General features: G+C 39.3%; 1 long non-coding RNA gene across 1 annotated transcript in view; it reads right to left on the bottom strand.

Annotated features, from left to right (window-relative positions):
- LOC117505144 overlaps positions 1-23,587 on the bottom strand; it is a 512,557-nt gene extending 488,970 nt beyond the window's left edge. The window contains exons 1-2 of the long non-coding RNA XR_004559034.1: positions 23,452-23,587; positions 23,190-23,297 (exon numbers count right to left, since the gene is read on the bottom strand). This is a non-coding gene — a long non-coding RNA (uncharacterized LOC117505144). The remainder of the gene's footprint in view (positions 1-23,189; positions 23,298-23,451) is intronic.
- Between the last annotated feature and the right edge of the window lie 2,058 nt (positions 23,588-25,645).

The following is a 25,645-nucleotide window of genomic DNA, read 5'->3' as shown; positions in this document are numbered from 1 at the left end:
TCTGTGTTCATAATTGGCTCCCTTGAGACACAACCTTCTGCACACCCACCTTCCAATATCTCTTGATATTCTGCGGATATTATGTTGGAATTGGAGGAGTCTCCTGAAGCCGTATTATTAAATAATTCCTTATGAGTAAGGTTTATGACACATGGTACATTACATAAGTTGTGAGTTGCTTGGCAAATTGTTACTGTAGTCTATATTCCAGTGGCTGCAGTGATATGTTATACTGACAGGGAAAGGATGCTGAAAGAAAGATAAGAGTGTTCAGAAAGAACGTTATTATTAAATAAGGAGTGAGTGATGAGGACGGTGGGATATGGCAGTGCTGAGGAAAAACTGCTGGTTGTGTTTCTATAAAGTGGAGGTTTATCATTTTCTCAGGCCCCCTGAGGCTCAATATCAAAAATACATTTGGAAATGCTACATTGCATATGAGGAATTGGAAAGTGTTTTAGCGTATCGGCAAGAAACACAGGTGAATCCAGGACTGCTACCGCTAATTAAGAAAATTGATTGTAAAAAGTCATTGGCAATGAATTTCTTCATGGATTAATTGGGTTGCTGAAATCACACACATTACACTGTGACCCAGCAGGCAAAATGCAGTGATGGTTAAAATCTGAACGGCTAATGAGGGGGCACGTTGATGTGACACGTAGAATAACGAAGCTAAGTTCGTTTAGCGTGTTGCGAAGGGGTAACCAGTAAAAAAATTTTTCCCTTACAGCTGCTCAACATGAGTAAATAATCTACTAAATTAAACTTTTTGTTTGTCGAAAACAGCATTGGTTTTCGTTTTGGTGGCACAGTGCCACTGGAAATGTAATTTCCATTGGAAAACAAGCTGTTTTAACCTGGTTTACACTTTCAGCGATATGCATCCCAGAAGGTTATGGTTTCAAACCTTGTCCATACATTGGAAGTTTTAGTTTATTTTACTTATATATATTTACTTTTTCCTTGGATTGTGTCCATGATGATCCGGGATCTTCCATGATTGTTCGGTGGTCTTGATTTAAAATTTGTTTGATTTTCAAGGTGTTCGAAAATGTATTTTTTCCATTGCAAATGTTGGCATAACTTTGGCAATCATTTGTCTTTTCATAGAGCCCATAATGTTGATGTGCATGTCATGGCATCACAGTAATATTTGTTGAGAAATGTGTTGAAGTTATACTATGATACGGTGAAGTGTGATATGTCCAACCTGATCTCACACCAGTTCCTGATGGAAAAGGCATGTTATGTGTCGACGCGGGTTGAGGAGTGGACCTGCGTCAGACGGAACCCAGCGTTAAAAATAACCAGAAAGCGGTTCCAATAACAAAAACAATTTATTTGTTTCACCCGCTGGTGCATAATAAAGTGTAAAAACTAAAATAGCGTCAGTTTGGTGGAGTGAAGGCTGGCACACTCTCCAGCGCCCAAAAGGATCGAAGCCCGGCGCTTCTGGACTCACTGTTCCGCCAAACACCCCCCAGGTGGACACGACAAACCGACTCTCTGCGAAGGATAGAAGAGGTGAGGTAAGTCAGCAGTTACAACCAATATCCCTCAAAAGACGCACACCATCAGCAACACATTCAGGTCTGTATTTTAAACTTTATGCAAATGAGCAGCTTCTCACAACAGGTGGAGGATCACCGGTCCGCACGCCACGGCAGTGAGAAGCGAGCTGCACAACTCTCATCACAATTCAAATATACTGCGTAACAAAATACCAAGTTACTATCAACAATTAGTCAAACAATTAATCACCTCTGATGTGTGCTGACAGCATGTGTCCCTCACCCTTCTTCCTTCAGAGGCACGATGTGTCAAACCCAGGCGCGGTCCTCAGCGTCTCACAAACGAACATCACAAGGTCAAGTTCCCGGCAATTCTGCTTGAATCACACATGACTTAAATGCAGAACGCCATCCAATTATCTGCTTCAGCTGAAAGTCCTTAAGGCTGCACGTGAGCACCATTCACAGGTGCTGCACATGATGTTGATGAGGGTGAAGGACTCTTCAGCCAGCACCTTCTCCACAGACAAATCAGCCCTCACGCCACCCGGAGAGCAAAGAAAAGAACACCACAAATGTCCAGCCACACCCCCCAACACACAACAAGGCATCAAGAAAAGTGATTTAATCTATTTACTCATGATACCATCATGAGGTGCATCCAGTTTTTAGGTGCTGAATCAGTGGTGGGCACACTTCCAATAATTCGATAATTATCAAAGATAATATTTTCTTTATCGGATTATCTTTTTAGATAACTTTAAAAACCATTATCGGACCAAGCATTTTTAAAATTAGTTTAGCACTCACCTGTTAAAAGTTTTGTAACAGACACACAGCCATAACCTTTGCAAATAGAAGAGAGCTGCTTGTATTAAAAGCTTCTCAATCATGTGCAGAGAAAAGAGAAACAACCCCAAAAGAAAAAAAAACCCATTTCCTTTAACACCATACCAAAAAGTTGCCGATATCACCTAAGTCATCCAGAGGCATACGTTTTTAACTTATGGTTCAAATTTTAACCAAACAAATTTTGGACAAGTTATTTAAAATTACTGTCATGTCTGAGTTTTATTAAGTGAAAATCGCAGTGTTCTATTTATTTTGACCCTGATTATGTCAGATGATTGTCAAATTAACTTTTTGGCTTTGCAAATGGCTTTTTTTGTGTGCAATGAATGTATACATTATACAAGTTTCACTTTTTTAATGGAATTACAACCTTATTTCTTTTTCAAATTCTCCCATTTTTTGCATCCAGCCTTATTTCCTTTAGAAATTTCCTTGACAAATAATATGAGTCTATTAGGACGTCAGGTTATGTGTTACACATATACATGTGTGTGTATATATTTTCCAACTTATTCCCATTGATGAAACTTTTCATTTTCTGCCTGTAAGCATATTAGATGAGTGTGTTCAGGGCTCCGTTTGTTTACAAAATACACACGTTACAGACCTTGAAATCCAACAGCAGGGATTGATATTATCCAAAGATTTATGAACATACTAATTAACATGCTTACACTTTATCATGATTTTCTCCGTTGTGAGATATAAAAGTGTCTTATCGTAGCGTTCATGTGTATATGCATTATAACGCAGCGCACGAGCGACGTTACAATATTCTTCAGAACGACAACATACGCAACATGCATCCAGCAGCAGACACGCTGCTGTCATAGACAACTGCCTGTAAAGTTTTTTGGCAAGTTATAACTTTCTAAACAGCGTAATTTGTAATGAAAGCCGTTTCATTTGTGCGGCTCTTTCGGCGCCATGTTTGTTTTTTCAGAGACAGTAGTAAGCTCCTCCTACCCCTCCAAACGGAGGGATTTGTAGCCCTTCGCCTTCCCCTCCGCCTCGCTCCAAAAAGAGGCACTTTTACCCAGAATCCTTTGCAATCTGTCTGTTTGTTACAAAACCTCAGAATTAGTGCATTACTCAACATTAAAAGATATATTATATTTTAACTTTGTACAAATGACATAATTGACATTAATGGAGTTATTCTATCGGTATTAATGTTATTTATAATCAAAACCATAAGTCAGCATGACTTTATTTTTCAAGACCTGCGCCTGACCGGAGTGTCATAATTGATAGAGAGTTGGCTTTATGGCTGCTCTGAGTGCCTCTGTGTTGGGAGCTCTGTAGTAAATAAGAGCTTCCAGCAGGGGCAGAATGCAGAAAGAAAAGTGTGGTCTCATTGTTGGGGTCTGTTTTTATTTTTAATATTATTGTAAGCTATTAAATTTGTTCTTCTACTAATTGTAGATGTGTCAGAAGTAATATTGGAATTTATCTGTTATCGGTTATCTGTAACTTCCGATACATTTTTGGGTGGTTTATTATTTTATCTTTATCGAAGATAACTTTTGAGTTATCTGATTATCTGTTATCGAAGTTACACCCCTGCTTAAATGTGTTAATCTCCGGCCCCCATAGTTCACCGTCACACTGCACTGATAGGGTGACAAAAGCATACAAGTAAGTTTATAAGGATGTTGTTTGTAATAACTTTGCAATTACATTCACCCCACATTTTTCCTGTTTCAGTTCAACTCAGTTTAATTAACTCAGTTTATGGAGTAATGTGTGAAATGTGCTTCATTGTGTCGGTCACGCTTTTTATTAAGCCCACGTTGTGTAGACCTTATTTCTAGCATGAAAAACTTTTGTTTACTGCTAAGAGGTTGAAACATTCACATTCACTGGTCGTCTGGAAGGGTTCTGGGAATTACTGCCGTTCGCCATTAACCCTCTGGGGCCGGCGCCGTCGTATACGATGGCTGGGACCAAGATTTACTAAATTGTAAATAACTTTTTAATGATATGAGATAGAAACTTACTTTTTTTTATTGCTGGAAAGTTAACTCCGCAGACTTTCGATCCACTGTCGGCCATCTTGGAACTCCTCATAGAAGATGTGTGATGACGTGCACAATGTGAGTGTCCAATCGGAATTGGTTCTCCGTCACATGGTTTTCCAAAATTCAATCATAGGGCAGATTTATCTCACGTGATATGGCAAAGTTCATTTTCAGGAGTGATGTCTTACTAGTTGGCCCTAACTGCTCCAATTGCATTTTTGCATTTTTTGAACTTGAAAATTCTTCTCTGTTATAAAGTTAATCAATATGAGGTCAAAGCTTCAACTTTTAGCTCATACCTTTTTTGTTAAGGGTCCAAAAAAGAACATTTTATTCATAAAAAAAATATATATATCGGCTGATTTATCGGCTATCAGCAAATCAGCCGATTTATCGATTATCGGCATTTTTTCATCCAAATATCGTTATCGGCATCAGCCTCAAAAAATCCACATCGGTCAGGCTCTAATGTAAATTATTGTTGGTTTTGGATATTTCGGGAGTCAGGCGGTTCTCACTCAGACATGTTACTTTGCATAAAATGCCTCCTTTGGTGGGGGGAGGGGGATGAAAAGTACTGTTTGTGAGCGAATTCAACAGCAATCACAAATGCATGCCATAATACATAAAACATGCACTCAAGTTGGAGGAGAAAAGACAGCAAAAAGATGTGCTGAAAAGCAGTAAAATCCAATCCATCTTGTCGCTGTCGCTGCGAGGAGCGTGTAATCGCAATGACACACTAGTGTAATCCATTTAAAACACTCTGGCTCATGCAGGCCGATGCCGCTTTGATTGCTTGGTGCTCTTGTGCATCATCTTAGCTTCAGTTACGTTTCATCGACTGACTGCAATTAGCAGGAATGTGTAAGCAGCCTTGTTGTCCACCTGCTCAGGCTGCCGTATGAGCATCTTTTCATGTAACGGATGCATTACGTGACTGGCTAGAGTGCGAAAACAAACAAAAAAAAAAAACCACCACGATAACCTGTTTGTTTCGGGCAGAGGTGAAATGCAAGCTTGTTAGCGTGTCCGTAGACGTATAATCTGTAAGGAGAGGTGTTCTGTCTCTTCTGGCGCCTCTGTGCTTCGACATTCCGAGGCAGCGTAGACCCAGCCGGCCTGACTCGGCAACAAACTCAGAGTAATGGTGTCATAGGAGCGCTGAATCTCATTGAGAGTTGTTTGAGCAAACATTATCTCACGCTGAACCATTGTAACGGTGTCTGCAGGGAAGGCTCCAGTGAGTTATTACACAATGAGTTTTAATCTAACAGGAAGAAATAAACTATTGCCTTTTAATGTAGGGAGACCAGAGGGCTACCTGGGTCCACTCTGCAAGCAGTTTGAGGGCTAATTGAATTAATTATGCACTCAGAGAGCCCAAATTAAACATCTCGCTGGCATTAAACTGTGGATGATTTATACTCACCTATAAACTTTGCCCACCGCGAGTGTTTTTATGTAACACTGCCTTAATTATGAGTATCTACTGAACGACCTTCTAAGAAGTCTGCCGTAATGACTCGGAGAGGGTAAAGTGGTTTCACTACGAACAACCTTTAGCAGACCAACTAAAAGAAGCACACATGGAACTCTATACTGTAGGGAAGCTTTACGTTGAAGTTTACGTCAAGAGATCAAGTGGTGATCTGATGCTGATGGGCGTACGATGCTCCCCCCGCTACATTTTTGGTACTCCACACTACAACTTGTGATGTTCTATTGGTCAAGTTCAAGGGGATTTCACACTTAATCTGTTTTGTTCATTTTGGACTTTTCAGTTTGGTCCAAGAGGTGCAAAACCTGTCTGTTGTATTAAGGGTCTGATTCTCTCAGGAAGTGTTTCCCAACCTGATCCTTGGGACCCAACGTACTGCACACCACATTATGTGCTCTTAGAGCAGGAAGAAATGGAACCCTGAGGAAGAGGATTGGGAAACACTGCCCTCGATCTTTGGTGCTTTTGGGAGGTAGATCTTCAGACCAAATGTAGGAAGTTCCTGGAAAGCAGGTTGCCTGACCTTCCAGGAACTGTACTAGCTGCTGCCCTAACTACCACATTGAAGCGATCTTAAATCAAATCACTTTGACCCAAGAAGTATTCTTAAAGTTTCTTGCTAACATATAAAAATAGTTGCTTAGACAACAAGTTGATTACATGTTGGTACACAGTAGATAATGGTGGTTCATGGTAAACTTGTATAAACTGTAAATGAAAAACAGTGCAAGCAGCAGCATGATGAATCATGGGAATGTATCTGCCATCAAATGCCATATTTCATTTTCAAATCTCAACATCTTTAGGAAATCAAATCAGTTTATTTATGCATAATTACATTGTAGAGCAGGCAACTCAGTGGATAAAGAGCTACTCTGCAAATATGTAGACCAGGGCTCGAATCCCGCTCATGCTACCTGTCTGTGCCCTTGGACAAGACACTTCATCCACATTGTCTCAGTCCACGCAATTGTAAAACGTTCCCCTTTTCTGGGGAATTAACTTGCTTTGAAATGCATCTAGGGGTAGTCATAGACTCTCATCTGATTGATGCTACAGGTTCCAGAGATAAATACCAGCACCAATGAGTCTCAGGACCTATATAGGACTTACTTCTGAGTTAAATTACTATAGCAATCACTTCAAGGAGTAAGGTCAAGAACTTTCTCACCGCAGGCGCAAGCGAAGGCAAAGAAAAATTCCCCTCCACAAGCAAACAAAAATCTGTACGGTTGCCATCAGCTGTTTGAAATTAAACTTAACTGTGACACAAAGATTTACATGGCTTTTTAAAATAAATACATTAGTAAAATCAGGTCACTTCGCTCTCAACTAGTTGGGGCATATTTTATCTGTAACAGTGGTATAGCAGCCTGGTAAGCACATGCTGGGGGCCATAATGTGCCAAGGTTCTCTCTCTCTCGCTCTCTCAAAAAAAATCCTTTTATCTTGCAGGCAATAATGTAAACTCTTTTTCTCTCCAAGCACATCAGTTTCCCCAAGTCAACAGTACAATCTCACCTTCCTCACCCACTTTTCTCCGAGCAGCAGATGCCATAATTTTTTCCTGCCCTGCTCCTCTTTCTCCTCACTCGCCTCCATTCAGGGCCCACTAGATGGATCGGCTCTCCTTCAATCCCTGCTTCCGCTGCGCCTCCTCAGACGGGGAGATTGATTTGTCTACAGGACGCCTCTGACCTTTGATATGATCCAATAAGGGACACATGGCCCTAACCGAATTAGGCAATCAAAGGGGAGGCACATTAGGAGTGAAATGAGGGTGTTTCCCTTCCTTCATAGCATACCTCTGCCATTTTCCATCATGGTTACACTCACCGTCCATCTCCGACCCACACAGATCAGACACCCAGGGGATAATAAACGATATTTTCAAATTCCACTTTGCCTAAAGGCTCTTTGGGCCAAATTTAATTTTAACCTTGCATCGATTCCCACCTCACTGAAACCTAATGCTATCTGTGGCATATTTCCATACTTTATCTGGATGATGGGAGAACATACTCTGGACTATATGTCAGAACACGTGGCATACAATATGTCTTCTTTGCAACATCTGGGGAAGCAAATGATTGAAGAACATCCTCCTTTTATTCGAGTCGGTCCTAATGTCTGTCTTCTTGAAGCATCTTACGTGGGATATGCCCAAAATTGCCTTCCGGCAGCTTGTGTTAACTTCATTCTCATTGGCTTTTAAGTAGAAGTGTGATGCTTTAATTGGTGGACATCTTTCTTTTCCCATTAAAAAATGGAAATACAATGAGATGTACGCCACATTATCATTAGGTCCCAATGGAATGACATGCATATTGACTGATACAACTCACTTTTGGTTGATTCCATTTATTGCGACTTCCTTTCTTCCTCTTAAAAGTAAGTCCCTTGCGATGTGTTCAGTTGCAAGTAATATATTGCAACAGTGTCCTATGGAGAGTATCTGGACTAGCACTTTTGATGAATGAAGGTAAAAATCACACCATGGTCACCACTGAGTGTGGGTTTTTGTCTGTAAGATTACTCACGTGGCATTTTTTGATTAGCGCAAGAAATCTCAAGCAGACCAGACGAAGTGGGGTGGCCATCTGGTGTGGCCATACTTTTTACATGTCCTTTTTCAACATGTCATTCTGCTACACACCCTGATGTCTGTTTAGTAGAATGCATACCTACACCCATCTGTTGTCCACCTAATCTCTGGTGGGCTGGGCACACGCCTAGTACAACCTAGACAGCGTGCAATTCTCTCCAATGGCAACAAGGCTTTTGTATGGGGAACACTTTGCAACTTCAAAAAAGATGTCATAGAATTCTCCAGATTGCCCCAAAAATGTAAGGGCATCAACATCAGTTTCTCTTTGTTCCTGTATTGAAGTAGTTCTCAAATCTGGTCCTCAAGTACCATGTAACCTACAGATTTTCCATCTCTACCTACTCATTCTGGTAACTGTTTGTATTCAATTGACTGAGCACACGTAAGTGAGCTAATCAGCTTGTGGCACAGCAGAGAGAGGTGCAGAATGTGTAAGTCCAGTGATACCTAATAACCCCGTTGGAGAACCACTGGTCTATTACACAACCTACTCTTCAATGAGGGGTATCTATCTATCTATCTGTGAATTGCCTCTCAAAAGGTTTTCTCACCTTCTTGAAGGGTTTGAGCTATATCAGGAATAGATTTCATGTGGGACATGAAAAGCCTCAGAACCACTGTATGTGGATATGATGCTATAAATGTAAACAAATAGTTTCAATTCAGTGAAACTCATAATTTCAACATCTTGTTTTTCATTGTAGCACTAAGGTGCTAACAAGCAAACACCGACTAAAGACATCCCGCATGTCCTGTCAGCTGTGCTTATAAAGCATAAATAAGTAATAATATTTAAAAATTGAAATCCCTGGCAAGCTGAAATATGGATGATGGGAACTGCATCATTAGGAAAATATATCAGAATATGAAATCATAAACGGAATCATACAGAAAAAGGCAACACTTCACTCCGTTTTGACATTTGAAGAAGCGCCGAGGTGTCAAGGCTGAGTGAATTTCTATGGCAGCCCACCGAAATAAGTTGACAAGGCAGACAGAAGAAAGGATGGGTTTTGACAGACCCCAGCCTTCTTTTGTCAGAACACACGAAGGAGAAAACAAAACGAAGAGGAGGAAGATAAGAGAACGGGGTGACTTCAAAGTAGGCGACGATGATGCCGAGGAGACAACAAATGACATAAAAACAAGTACTGGCTCGCGCATACAAGCACGACACCTGGTATTATGAGACACAACACATAACCGAAGACGTGCAATCCCTTCAAGAACAAATTGGGAGTGTTTGGTACCATTTTTTTGTTGTCTTAAACTGGCAGAAAGCTCTGGGTTTTATATAAACCCTACCTGGTATAAGTCTGTGCTGGAGAACTGATCCCTCCCAAAACCCTCATTGTTATTCAGTCATGATGCCGAGGGATCTGCCGAGCACCCACAGCCAAACCTACAGAGGGTCTGAGTGGGAGGCGGGGGCGCTGTGTTTATATGTGTGCTGTGTCAGGGGATTGTACACATGGGATTATAGACTGAGCATGACTTCCTAAAGCCTATAACTTTCATATTTCATATCAGTACAGGCTCGTACCTAAACCTTGTTTTTAAATTGTTGCCCCATTTTGCGGTTTCTCTCATATCACTTTTCAACTTCGAGTATGTATGACCATTTTTTTTAAGATTTTGAAGCTTTCATATGAAACATTCTTTGTCACATTGAATTTCTGATTTGTGGAATGACTGTCACTGGCTGTAATATATACAAGTTGAAGAGAAGAAAGACTTCAAAATGTACTATAAACTTACCTACTTGACACATTATCCACCACAGCTTTGAATCAAATGAACAAATTGTTTCAAAAAATGTCAATCTTCTATAATCCTTCAAAATTAAAATGAAATTGTTTCAGAAAATGGTTTCAAAATGGTTTTTAAAATGCTAAAACCACAAAATTGAAGTTTAGTGTTTTCAACACAAATGAATTATTTGCTTTAGATTCAAAATGTTCAAAGCAGAAACAAATTAAACAATGTTGAGACACTAACATGATGAAACAGAGTGCAAATTGATGATTCCTTGCTTTAAGAAATGAATCAGCATTTCAACAATGTAAATCAAATTGTTTCAGAAAAAAATACTGTTTTTGAAATACTTGAAAGACTCTCCGAAGCAGTTGTTTGAAATACTTAAACCATCCAACTAAACTGCTGGTTCACAAAATAATAAATTGTTTTTGAACCCTTGAAGCACTGAATAAACAAACTGCTTCAGAGAATGGTTAACTGTTTCAAAAAACAAAAAAGGTGCCAAATAAAGAAAATGATTCATTGTTTCGGAAATGAAAAACATAAGTCGAACAGTCAGTTTTCATAAACTGACTGCCTTGAAATGTTCATGACACTATGGTGGTGACATTTCGTGCTCAAACTCTTTGCTTCCAAACATTATTCATTAATACATAAATATTCTCTTCAGTAAATGATTCTCTGTTTCCAAAAATGAACTGAAACAAGTCTGGGAGAAAATTATTTGCCATTTTGACATACTCAAAGCAAAAAAAGAAAAAAAAATGGCTTGAGAGAAAAAAAATACATTGTTTATACACTTGAAACACTGAATGAAACAAGAAGCTTCGGCACTCCAGAACGGTCAAAATGCCATAACATCAGCATCTTGAGGATAATGGCACGCCCCTACCCATGGGTGACACCCTATCTCCGTTCTTTTGAGCTTTTCCTGTAAGGAATTTGACATAAATATCCAAACTCAGTCGTGATCAAAAAGTGTCTACTTTCAATCCGATCAAAGACTATGGGACCTCTGGGCTCTGCAGAATCCATACAGGGCATCCTCAGTCTAAGTGTTTACGCTACCGCGCCAAGCTCCTTCCAATGAAATATGCATAAAGCATCAACTGGCGGATTGCTTTCAATGACCTCAGCCAGCGCTGCAAAATTATTTTATAACTATCTTTAAGGAAGTCGATGTAGTCAAGCTTGGAATTAAAACAGAAGAGATGTCTACATTGTCTGTGGCACTTCATATATTTTTAAATTACATCGAGGATGTACTTAAGCTCGCTGTAAAATACTATGAATAAATCATGAGCTGTGAACACTAGCCACACTCATCCTACAATTTTAAACTATTTAATATTCAATGTGAAAAGGATTTTTTTTTTTTAAGGTCCCAGGCAAGTAAATCATACACCTATCCCATATTCTGACTTGTATTCTATTTTCGTTGCAGGAAAAACACAACAGTTGTAGCTTGACCTCCAAGGGGATGCTGGAACGGCTCTGGGGTATAAATTAGAACCCAAACCATGTGATTCTGAGGTGTTCAGGACAGCCGGGTTTGCAGAATGATGAACATTTGTGTCACATTTGTTTTTTTTCTGGTTGTTGACCTGAAAGGACAGTACATGCAAAAGCTTTACATTAGTGTTTTTGAGTTTTGAAAGTGTCCAGAATTCTAAGCTGGTCTGAGATGAACACACAAAGAGTGAACGTTATCTTGAGGTCAGTGATGGGTGATCTTACAAAGCAGACAACTAACTGCCACTTGAGTGTACTTTCCTCTTCTGCTACCTTCCTATTTTTTTTCCAGAGTACTTTGATTTGCTCTACCCTTTCCCATGGCGAGAGTCTCTTGGATAGCAAGCGAGTAGGTCTAATTGATTTCTCTTGTTGGTGTCGGTTAGAGGCAGCAGCATCGAACTGTGCAGAGTACCCCGGCTCCAGCTCGCCTGCATTATTCTGTTCTGTTGTATCCCTGCAGACTGTGGAGCCAGTACTCAACATACCAATGCCCCCGGAAATGTCTCGGACCACCCGATACCGTGTAAGTGACATAGAGCAAAATATCCACGTCGTACTGCAGCACGTGTGGACTACATATAAAGTTCAGGATGAAAGATAATATTGGCATTTGCGATTTACAAATAGTGCATAAGTTCAAACATGTTAGAGTGCAATGCTGTGCAGATATGCATCGAGTGTAAATGATAATTTATGTAATCCTCTATGCAGAAGATGTTATACTCTTTCTCAAAGATGAGAGTTTTCCAGGAAGGACTGGACGTCCGGATGGGGAGCGTGACACTGTCAGCTGACAGGCCGTATTAAAGAAAACACACCATGGTTAGCGCTCGCATATGCAGTAGTATTGCGCCTAGCGTGACACACTTATCTCCCGATACAATATTTATCACGATACTTGGATTTTCCGCACTATAAGGCGCACCTAAAAGCCTTAAATGTTCACAAAAATCGGCCGTGCGCCCTATAATCCGGTGCGCCTTATGTGCGCACTGAATTCCAAAATCTGTAAAAACGACCGACGTTGTCTTTGACCGTTGGAATATTGGACCATTTCCTGCTGACACAAGGATGTAATACGTAAAGTACGTACACTAGCAGCGTAGAGTACGTACCCTGGCAGCGATAAACCAATTGGAGAACATTACGTAATACGTAAAGTACATACGCTAGTAGCGTAGAGTACGTACGCTGCCGGCGATAAACCAATCAGAGAAGAGTCTGTGAGTCCGTGGTACATACACTTACCTCCGCCACTCCTCCGGTAGTTACCGTATACTACAGGTATCCTGCAAAACAACATTTATTTGTCTAAGGACCCCCGAAAATGGCGCCAGTTAAAAAAACCAAACGGAGTTTCTGCAGAAACAAAGCGAGGTGGCCACAGCTAGAAGACAAGCTGTTCAATTCAGACACAGAAGATGAAGACTTCGATGGATTTGTGACAGAACCATAATAAAAAAATAATGTGAGTACCATGTTGTTAAATACCGGTAGTTCAAAGTTGTTAAAAAGTTCACATAAACTCACCGTTTTGCTTCCGTGACTTTTTTTTTTTTGTAGACTATATGTTTTAGTGTGTGCCTTTTGTAAGGGTTAAGTACCCGCTAATTGAGGCCGCGCCTTATAATCCGGTGCGCCTTATGGTGCAGAAAATACGGTATATCACAATACAAAAGCAATGCGATTCTACAAGTATTGCAATTGAATATTACAATATATTGTGATTTTTTTTTTTGTAACACTTGACCTTGGAGAAAACTTAAATAATATGCAGTGCCCTCCAAAAGTATTGGAACACTTGGTATTTCACACATTTTAATTTGTTATTCCATTTCAAATACAAACAACAACAAAAAAGAAATACAAAAATTAAAAATTTCTAAAACTATCTTCCTTAAACTCAAACTGAAAGCAAATTTCTACAACTTGATATAAATTAATTAAAAATATAAAAGCCAAGATGATGGGTTGCATATTGTTTACACAAAAAAAGTGTGGCACTATGAGGTGCGTCACAATGTTCTCCATGTTAGGTGCCCTCATAAAGTCAGCTTTACCACTGGCATTGCATAATTTGCTGTCAGGCATGCACTTTTGGGATTAGTCCCAGGTATGACTGTCCCATGCCATTTTTAACAAATTTAGATTTTATTAATTTTTACTTCATTTTTTGTTTCTTTTTTTAAACCTGGCAACTCTCCATTTTTGTAAATTGGAAACATCTGGCTGCCCTTCTGCATCTTCTTCCTGACTGATGGTTGCCAGACCTGCATCGTTCTTTGCCGGATGGGATTTAAACACTGTGCTTTCACAGCAAGACAGCTGGGTCAAGAACCAAACCGAAGCAGACATGAACGTCTGCACAGCCTTGATTCTGTGTACCTGTTTTTTCCCATGAATTACACTTTAACATGGGCTGCACTCGCACATGTCTGTTGCCTGCACGCCTACTTTCCTTCTCCCTCGAAAGGCCCAGAAGTTACCAGTAGTTATAGTTTATAAACTTCAACCAGCTGACATAATCGTGGCACAACTGAGATGGTAAGGGGCTGTCGCAACAGCTGCTAATAAATTTAAGTTTGCTTTAGCATTGCACACTTCTAAGACGATCTCGCAACTTGAACATATGGCTGTTTGGAAGGCTGACATTGTCTCACGTCGTTTATTCTATATAGTGTTTTAAACCAGCAGCGGGAAGTGGAGTCCCACCTACATTAGCTATATTATCGCTGCATTTTTGCAGTCCAAGGCTCTGCAAGCTGACTCCCAGGGGGCGTTTTATAATGAGGATGTGCTGACAGATAATTAGATATACCTCAAGCAGGCGTTCTCTGGAAATTTTAATTCATCCCAAAATAAAGCGCCTCAGTCTGCCAGCATGAAAGCATGAAAAAAAAAATATATTATTTACCCACATCTTCATGCACTTGGATGAGGCGGGGTTCATTTTGTGTTCACTGATGCACTGGCTGCCAAAGTTGGTCATCTCTTGCAGAGCAGGCCGACGTCGCTCTGACGATACAAATGTCTCCTTACGCCGTGTAGCGCTGTCAATAAGAGGCGATAGGATATTCATCTTTACACTAAGCGTGTTCCCCATTTTGGATGGTTCATGCTGAAAATACCTGGAGATTTAAAATTTCAGCCGCGCATATGTCTCATCGCCCATTTCTGGCACATCCAGCACCCGGTGGTGATGAATTGCTCAGTGGAAGAACCACACACAAGCCTATTGTTCTTTTTTATGTTTTTTCTACAAAGTCGAGTTAAAACACAATGCAATGTGCGATAAAATCCCCTCACCTGTGCTGTTTATTTATCAGGCGCACAATGCTGGTGATAAATCATAGTACTTTATTTGTGAAACAGCAAAATTTACCTACTGCAGGAGACAGTGATGCTTTTCACGTGATCTTGTATGGGATCCAGCAGGATACGAACCATTGCACACTGCTCACATTGTCCAATTAAGACATTTTCCTTAATTTGTTTATTGTTAATTTACATAAATATATTTGGTTACACTCAACAGATGAAACATTAAAGTAAATCACATTGTTTTAGATGTAATCTGGATATAGAGAACACTTCGGTTTGTTATCCACACTGTAAAGTGAACTCAATAATGCTGTTCAGCATTAACAATAATGGAACAATGACAAAAAAAATCATAAGGATGCTGCAAAACATAGAGAAGCTTCTAAGTAATGAGTGTAAAAATACCATTAGTTTTTGAAGAATGAATCAAAACTACCCTTAAACAAAATTATTTTTGGTGAAGATCATTCTGATAAATTCATTAGTTCTTGATTGTTATCCTTTTTTTCCTTTATATTAGCATCCATTGGGCTGTTTTTATTATTCTGGACGTAAAAAATGTTACTCGCTTTAGTAAAGACAAAATTCACTGTTCATTGTTATTAGTTTTGGTCAAATTAACATATAGAAATTTGTATATTGATCATTTTTAGACATGTTACCAAAGGTAAAGCTTTAAAATTTACATTATACAGAAACACTGTTGTACTTAATACTTTATGGGGCTATTCTACAGAGCGTTGTTTCTTCCTGTTTAATCCCAAATAGCAGATCTACCCATGTTTTGAAGAATTATAGTAACTTCTTGATCCATCTTTATTCGTCTTGAATAAACATGGTATGCGTAGTATTTAAGAACATCATCTGCAACAAATTAGAAATCGGGATCCAGCTGTTGAACTGTTCAAAAATTTCATCTCAATTCAAAAAAATTTTCATAGTACGTGGTACTTTCAGGGTATTCGTAGTCTTAACAGCCTCAGTCATGACTGAACTTCTTTAAATGTGTATTAATATATAAATAATGAAAGTTTATGAAGGCAATGGTAAGAATCTTTCACCAAATTAAATATTCTTTCCATTCAACAAATGAAAAAACATTCATTATTTGTTATATATAATGGATAAAATAGATCCTAGTCATTTGATATTTTATTCCATTTACCACCCTCGACTTGCTCTGGCGCCCCCTTGGCGCATACAGCCTTCCCATCAATTACTCAGTGAGCCTGGGCACTGTGTTGAGCTGCTTTTTATTTTTAAGCTAAGCGCCGTCGCTATCGGTGTGACCATGCGGCGGCATGCAATAGCACAAAATGTATAGAACCAAAATTGCATGCTAAATAGAACCAAAGTTTCAGAGTAAATGGAACACAATGGCAAATGGTATGAATAATCCATATCACGTGACACACAAAACACCAGTCAAATTGACAAGGATCTATTCAGGCGTATAATCGTGACTACGACTTGAAACTTGTTTGATCGTGATCCATCAGGGCAAAAATTTGGGGTTGAAGCAGCGTTTGATGCTGTTTTTGTTCAAAGCAGAATAGATCAAGCTCCTTTCTTTCATTTTCGGGCAAGTTGCCAGGTTTGGACTTTATAAGCCAGCCTGTTGGGGGTAAACCGGATTAATCCATTTCATCCCGTTTTTGCACTTTTTTGGATTGTGGACAATTGTAGTAGAATGGCACCCTGTGGAATAGTCCTGGTAGATACTACTGTATTTCTGAACAAATATAAATGTAGCTTTAAAAACTAAAACTGTAACTGACAAATATGTGTCTGTGTTGTCAAATGGTCTGGATAATAATTAGTGTTGTAATTCTTCCTATTTGCTTGTTTGTTTTGGTAATATCTATGATGTTAATCACATTGTTACATGTGCCAACTTGAAATGCTAAAAAAAGAAAAAAAAAATCAAGGACCCCTTTTGCTTAAGTTTACAAGAAAATTAATTCCAGATGCATAGTTCCAGCTACACTACATGTGTTATGTCTTGGCAGGCCTTGAGCAGCAATCCGAAACAAGGGCATAAAAATATTTCATATAATGAAAAAAATATTCAGTGCTATATTAAAAAAATGTATCTTGGGTATATGGATGATGGATAAGGATTCCTTTTGAACAGCTTTTATTTTTCAGCCAAGAAAATACTCCTTTGGTGATTCACTTGTGTTTAGGCATGACTCTTTTTGAAACTGATGAAATAAACAGCCAGGATAGGGTCCACATTTTCACTTTACATCATCATGACAGCAAAACCTCCCTACAAATCCAAATGGTCATTTGTGATGATTGTTGGTGGATGAGGATAGGCAGACTCATTCCATGTCTAAGTGTCCACTATTTCCAAAGTTGTGAAATAGATCCAGTGACAGGCACAGATGACCTCAACAACAAGACCATATCTGCTTCCGAAACCAACAACATTGTGGCCCTGTTACTGTGATGGCCAGACACATTATGGATCAAAAAATGGCTTTTTGGATTGTGGCTAAGCCTGAAACAAGAACAGGGGCCATGCTCAAAGAATCCCATGTCATGCCAGTGGAGGTCCATTGAACAAACACCAAAATGTTACAGTGTTGTTACCTTTTTCATCCTAAATTAGAAAACGTGAGAACGCTATGGATAATGCAATACTTTGGCTTATATTTGCAGACCGTATGAACCCAAAATATTTCATGTTTTGTGAGGTCAACTTAATTTTGTTAATACACATCCATGCTTGCACTTCAGACTTGTAACAGATTCCAAAGAAAAGCTGGGATGTGGACCCTTTAGGGCTATGAAGTCCTGGTGGTAGACGTAGTCATAGTAATAATGTTCATATGTGTGACATCAACAGGTGAAGGTAATCATGATTTTATACGAAAGTAGTATCCATGAAAGGCTGACTCTTTGGTGAGCAAGATGACATTTGAAGGATCTCCCATTTGTCAACAAATCCAGGAGAAAATTAATGAAATGCTTTAAAATAATGTACCTCAAAGAAAGATCAGATGTCGATTGCATGTTTCTCCCGCTACAGCACATAATATTATTAAACGATTCAAGGAACCTAGAAGAATATCATTTCATAAAGGGTACTAAGCAGAACACCCATGATATCTGATCACTGAGACAGCACTGTATTAACCATCTAGAGTCTTCTGATGTGTCTCCATGTCAGAGTTGCATGACTGAATTAAGCGGATAAAACATTCAGTCAATCACAGTCTGAGTCTCTGTTTGAATGTCTGTTGAAAGTGCAGACTTCAACCTATACACCAGTTTTTAAATTCTGTTCATAGGACTCTTAAAAATTCAATCATGATTAATAATTTTCACGATGTTTTCTCCTGAATATTGTCATTTTTGGTGCATATTTTTGTAGAAATGCACAGCAAATGGGACTCTCACTTCCTGGTTTAGCACTGCCTTGCTCCAGGAGAGGCAGGGAAAAACGACAACTTCCCCTTTATCATTGGTGGAAAAAGCACGACCTAAAGCAATCAAAATCGCCAGTCCACGTGGGTTGATAACCAACCACGTGACTGATAGCTGATGGCATTCTGGTCAAACTGCCACGAAAGGCAGGCTAAAGTGCCAACACTACCTCTAGGTGGACAACAGGAGAAGTGACACTCTTGTGGGTGAGGCCTGTGTCCACTCTGTCTTGTGTTGGACAGGAATTATTTTTTTGAGTGGCACAAATCATTTGTATGGCATCTTATTGTTTTATACATAGTTGTGTTAAAAATGCCTGAAGCATTTCCTGCATTTTAAAATAAATAGTTGTATATAACTTTGTTGATTGCTGCATTTGCACATATGTGTTTGAAATTTACAATTTATACTAAATTTATTTATACAATTTATGCCAAAATACCCTGGTACAATTTGTACATGTTCAAATCAAATCATTTGTTCATGCTGTGCAAATCAAGGAATATTTGTAGATCACCCTCTGTGCATTTGCACGTATTAATATTAATCAGACAAATTTAACTCCATAGAACGTTTTGAGTTGTTGAAAGTTAGCATGCAAGCTAACATCCACAAAATGTCTTATAACTGACACCAGAGGTGTTATCAGGTTACAAGAACAGCATTTTCAGTTTTTGAAGTGTTAACGTCTCGTTTTCTTTTACATAATATACCAGAAACGAAACAATTATCAAGTCGTAAAACTAGGAAGTGATGTCACCATGCTAACCTCCGTAAAATGTCTTATAAATAAGTTCAGAGGTGTTAATAGGTATCAAAAGCAGCATTTTCAGTTTTATAAGTGCTTACTTCTTGCTAGCTTTTACATAATATATGAGAAACGTATATAAACACACAAAATGAAGTGGTTTTGAATAGAGCTGGGTATTGAATCAAATTTCAAGAATGGATTCCGATTCTTAAGATTCAAAATTGATTATTTCAATTTGATTCGATCCGATCTGATATTAATTTGGGTTAGTGTTATTAAAACCATTTTTGAGCTATTGCATGATTGTCTAGTTATGCAACATATTAATACTACTTCACAAACTTTGGCCTTCAAAATTCAGGCAATAGTGTTTCAGAGAGTTATAAATTTAAAAATTTTCTGGGGATAACAGTACCGGTCTGCCCTACAAAACTTGCGCCTGCAACACTCGCTACACGGCACGCTGCAGCAGGACAATGCGGCTGTTAGAAAATTTATCCTGCAGTGGGGGAAGTTCTCTTAAGTTCTCCTGCAGCAGGAGAACATAGCTATTAGAAAAGTTATCCTGCAGCAGGAGAACGCGACTCCCACAGTCCACACTAGAGAATCTTCGTGTGCTGTTCCACGGAAATGGCACGTTGTGAGGATCAGGGGAAAAAATGACTGTGTAAATTAAACAGTGGGCGATTCTCTTTTCTTGCCCACAACAACAGTTCCGGTAGTCATGATTAACATCTTTAAATGGCTAATACGCACCCTCAGAAACAGCGCAACAGCCCAACTGCAGCATAATTTTTTCAGACATGCTATTATAAAGCTGGCGAGCAGTTTATATATATATATATATATATATATATATATATATATATATATATATATATATATATAATGTATGTATGTATATAATTGGAAAAAAAATGATCTTTGGATGTATGAATCAATCTGTGGGAATTAAAATGAGAATCGATTTAAAATCAGCGAATCAATCTTTTCAACCCAGCACTAGTTTTGAAGAAACTAGCAATTGACGTCACATTGCAGCTCTACTCTAATTGGCTGCCACCCGCGTCACTCAAGGACGAAACGGATCAGACAACACAATGTGACTTTTGAAACTTCCTAAAATACCTCTTAAAATACATTGAGGTTAGCCATCTTCAAATTTGTCCAAGGTCTCTGTCCCAAGAATGTTCCCTGTGAATTTGAAGACTGTGACTGTAATAGAACTGGACTTATGCTGTACACAGACAGACAGATGGATGGACAGACGAACAGACACACCAGGTCTTCGCAATACCCGATGGCCATATGTTGGCCTCGGGTAAAAAAGGTTTGTTAAACATGTTTCTGGTTTTCACAGTAAAAAAAAAAAAAAAAAAAAAAAAATTTCTATTCAGATTTCATAGTTTTGTGTGAATTTAGGTTCACTGTGTTAAGACAGTATGTCAGAATGAAAGAAAAACTAGTCAAAAATAGCCAATTATACCCTGCACCCCAGAGGGTTAAGAACAGTCATTCATCAATAACTGATATAACAACAGGGGCAAGGGCTTACTTTGGGAATGTTTTAAGCACTACAATATGGAGTTACTTTCACAAATGCTCTTTAAAAATTTGTGTAAAAATGAAGCCTTATGTTAATCTTGTCCCAGCGTAGCATCAACTTCTCTGGACTCAGAGGGATCTAGGTTGAAACAGCACTATAGTGGAAACATGTATTGTGGTCAGATGTCTGTCCACCAAGACAATACAAAGCCACCTTCTGCACACATTACAAAGGCATTGGCTGTGGAAGAAGAGGACACAGATATTTGAGTAGCCTGCCTACAGTCCTCACCTGTTCCCAGCAGACAATCGGTGCAGAATTTTGAAATGAAAATATAACTTCGAGGACCTCATACTGTTGCACACCTGAAAATGTTTTTCAGGAAGAATGGGACAAAATAACCCCTGAAGCATTTCATCACTCTGTGTCCTCTACTCCAAAATGTCTCAAGTTTTGTGAAAAGGAATGGCAGCGTTATAAAGTGGTAAATGCTTTAGCCTTGCAACCTTTTTTTGGAATGTGGTGCAGGCCTGAAATGCAGTAATTTTATTGTCACCAGTGAAATCATGTTTACCAGAAATACTGTGGGTTGAAACTTTCTGCAATGAAATGAGGGTTAAAGTAAATGTCAGAATCACTACTTTTTTTTTTTTTTTTATTAATTTTTCATACAACTCCAACTTTTGCTGATATGCAGTTGTAAGAACAACTCTGTACACTCCTGGAAGTAACCTACTTTGGAAAAGAAATAATAGCTTAGAAGAAAAAAACGCAAAGTTGAATGATGTCATACTTCACACACACACCATCCACTGTGATTTGGTAAGAGGGGAGTGGTCAAAGACAGCCAAGGAAATTATAAATGTGCAGGGTAAAAGGCAGTCTGACTGTCTGCTTCTCTACTCCAGTCCAGCCGTCAGTCGATACCATCAAAAACATCCACATTAGGTTCTTTCTCGTGGAGAATTGCATCAGAGAAGACATCTAATGTACAGACTCGATTTCCAGCTCATAAAAATCAGATTTCCAAACCGGAGACGAAGGCTCCACTGTTTCGATCCGAAATGAATTCTGATCATCTTTGGCAATAAATTGTGCTCCGTCTATGTCATTTTAGTCTTGAATATTAATGAGATGATGTAAGGTCCTTAGAGTGCTTTTCCAGAGAAGGACTTTAAATTTTAAAACAGTCGCATCCCATAAGTGACATCAAGAACCAATGAGGCTACCCTTGAGCCCGGTGTTGGTCCTGGGTTGGTTTTTGGACATTACTGCAAAATTTGGGTCAAGTCAGAATGTTGTGAAAAGGCGTTGAAACAAAATAGCTGAGTGAGATAATTTCTGCAAAATTTGTCTAAAATTTTGCCAAAAGGAGAATAAACAACACAAATCTGAAAATCAGCATGGTGGCATCACACCATTATTCCATTCATTGGGGAGCGCTGTAGGCTGGTGCATGAATTGGTTGGTCAGTTGGAAGATGCATATGTACAGATAGATGATCTTCCTGGTGCAATGCAAAATTGATGCTGAATCAACATCCATATCCGTATTCCTCCATCCTATTTAATTCTAGTCGAAATTCCTGTCATTCCAAAGTGGTGGACAACACAGTGCCTTTACTTCTCCTCGTCCTCTGAGAAGGCACCTCTAGCCCCGAGGTGTCCTTGCCCTCATTTCTGACCATTACTCCTTCACTTGCAACAAAAAACACCCTCCAGAAACTTCTCATTGTCCTGCCCTGTTCCACTTTTTGTGCAGGCTGCAAGTCACGGGTAATTGGTGAAGCACATGTCAGTAGTAGTCTGAAAAATACTCTCTCTGGATAAATCATTCGGAGGCTGGATTCTAAAGATAGCCCGGGAGTGATGGAGGGAGGAGAAAAGAGCGCAACTCTCCTGTCAGTCACCCGTCAAATGTGACATAAAAGCGCCACAGCACGGCGGCGCAGACGGTCAACACGCAGCATCAAGGCGCGTTTACGCACAGGACGCCTCCACCGTGCAAACAAAACCAAAGTTTCAACTCATAAGCATTATTCGGCTGGTCGGACATCTGTGCACCATCCGCGCCCGGAGCTTTAAAAGAGGCGCACATCACCGTGTTGGCCGTGTTTTTGCGCAACGTTCCAGCGCGGCACAGCATCCGATAGACGCAAACACACACGCACACACGCCACAGTGGAGGTGAAAATGCAGGAAACTTAACTATGCAACCAAGAGGAAAGGAAACAAAACATAGGTAACAATTAAAAATACAAAAAGGATGCGCCGGTTCAGTTTATTACGCACACACACACACAGGGACAGACGCCAGTTAACGTTTTAAGGTGTTGACAGCGGATGGGGAAAGAAGACGTGCGCTTACCAAAGCTGTCCGAATCAAGTCCTGAGGAAATTCCAGAGGAGTGTCCCTTCTTTCTTCTCTCCAAGTCAGAAAACAGCAACGCGTTTCTTATTCCAAATCCCGTTCGAACTGAAAGAGACAATCAGAGTCAGCATCAGATTCCAACAGAAGCGGGAGAGTCCTGCCCGCCCCCGCCGCCTCTGACACCCCCCCCCCCCCCCCCCCCCCCCAAAAAAAGTGTTGACACAAACATCAGTGAAGGTGCAGCAAAAGAGAAAAGTACCTGCTGTCCGCGCCACTGTCGGCAAACACAATGAGCCCAAACTGAGCGCGCTGCGTCTCCACGGCGCGCTGTCACATCACGCACCAGCGCGCACGCACCGCTCCCGGCTCCAGCTGGCACATGAGGTGGAGGAGGAGGAGGACAACACCGGGATTCTCCTCCAAATTCCTGCACTTCACCGGCCAGCCGCTTGATGGCCAGCAAGAGGAGCGCCTGAAATTCTCAATGTTCTCGCTTATTTCATCCAACACGGGCGAAGCGAAGGGGTGGGCATCAGGTGCACCCCCCCCCACACACACACCCCAAAAGTATTTCACACATGCTGCTGGATAAAACAACTTCTTTCAAAAATGGTTCATTCTATCAAAAGGTTCATAACGCAAAAGCAGCAAATGCTTCATAAACTGATTTGGTGTTTCAAAAAGTACAAGACATTAATTTTTCCCCCCCAAAAAGTTAAATTGATTTCAAAACATTCAAAATACTAAATGACCACAGAGCTTCACAAACTAAAAAAAAAAAAAAAAAAAAAAATTGCCCTTATGACATAAGAAAGTCACTTAAGTGCACTTGAACAGGTGATTAATCCTCAGTTTGTTCCCGATGTGCTCTTGAGCACTCTGTATGGCAGCACGTGAGGCATCATTGTAAAGCACGTTGAGCATCTGCATCACATGGAAACGAGTAATAGAAATGCAATCCATTTGATACTTGAATGCACAAATACAGACAAAATACTGACTATTGAAATGCTGAAAAACTAAACACACCATTTGCTTTCGAAAAATATTGACTGTTTCATGAGGGATTGGAAAAAATTTAATCTAACCGTTGTGTCAGGAACGGTTTCACTGTTTCAGTCGTCTGACGAAAATAAAAGAAACAATTGCAGCAGAAAATGATTCATTGTTTTAAAATGCTCAAAACTTTTAATAACCCTTTGCTTCAGAAAGTGTGTCAAATCTTAAAAAACCTTTTTATTCTTTCATTTACTGTTTTGAAATATTTTGAAAATAATATAAAGCCAACTGCTCCAGAAGTAGACTCGGTTGTGAAACACTGGAAAATGAAATGAAACAATTGCTGTGGAAATATGGGTCACTGTTTCAAAAGGCTCCAAACACGAAATTACTCGATTGCTGCAGGAAAAAAGAGTTACTGTTTCAAAAGGCTCCAAACATTAACTGACTCAATTGCTCCAGAAAATGTTTCACTGGTTTGAAACTGTGCAGGAAGCTACCTGAAATATTTGCCTCTGAAAACAAGCTGAGTGCTTAAGAATTAAACCCGCTGTTTTGAAACACTGGCACATAAAATGAATCACTCCAGAAAGTGTTTCACTGGTATAAAATCTGCATCAACTTTTTTCATATATATATATATATATATATATATATATATATTTACTTTTTTAAATATTTGAAAAATATCATCAAGCCAACTCCTTCAGAAGTACACCCAGTTTTGAAACATTGGAAAAGAAAATGAAACAATAGCTACAGGAAAAGAGTTACTGTTTCAAAAGGCTCCAAACACCCTCACTCACTCACTCATATTCAACCGCGGGATCAGGTCGCGGGGGCAACAGCTCTAGCAGGGGACCAAATTACAAAAATGCTTCAGAAAATGTTTCAATACTTTTAAACTGTTCTAGAAATGAACTGAAAGATTTGCCTCTGAAAACAAACCAAGTGCTTCAGAATTAAACCTGCTGTTTTGAAACACTGGAATATAAAATGAATCAGTTATTGCAGAAAACGTTTCAGCTTCAAACATCTCAAAACACTTAATTAACCAAATGCTCAAGAAAAAAAAAACCTATATGAAAACAAGTTTGATATTCAAAATATAGGTTTTGCCATGTTGCTTCTACATGCAATTCATTCAGACATTTCTATATCAACAATATTACATGTTTGTACTAAAATACTTGAGTTTAATATCTTCTGCACTGGTTTGACTGTCCCCATGATAGCAAGAGCTCCCCCATGCAGAATTTCAGCATTGTGTGACTAATAAAGTAATGCCATCTTAAATTTATGATATTGTTCAGGTACAAAAATAAATTCATAATTATATAATAATTCAGACTGTAGAGTGAAACAGAATGGCATCAGTGTAATTATGATTCATGTATATAGGTTTTTCAAAATAAACAGCTTCAAAGCCATAAAATATGCAGATTAAAGTTTGG

The sequence above is a fragment of the Thalassophryne amazonica genome, chromosome 23 (assembly GCF_902500255.1).
Source record: "Thalassophryne amazonica chromosome 23, fThaAma1.1, whole genome shotgun sequence".
Taxonomy (NCBI): Eukaryota; Metazoa; Chordata; class Actinopteri; order Batrachoidiformes; family Batrachoididae; genus Thalassophryne; species Thalassophryne amazonica.
This window is presented reverse-complemented; position numbering and strand designations above follow the sequence as displayed.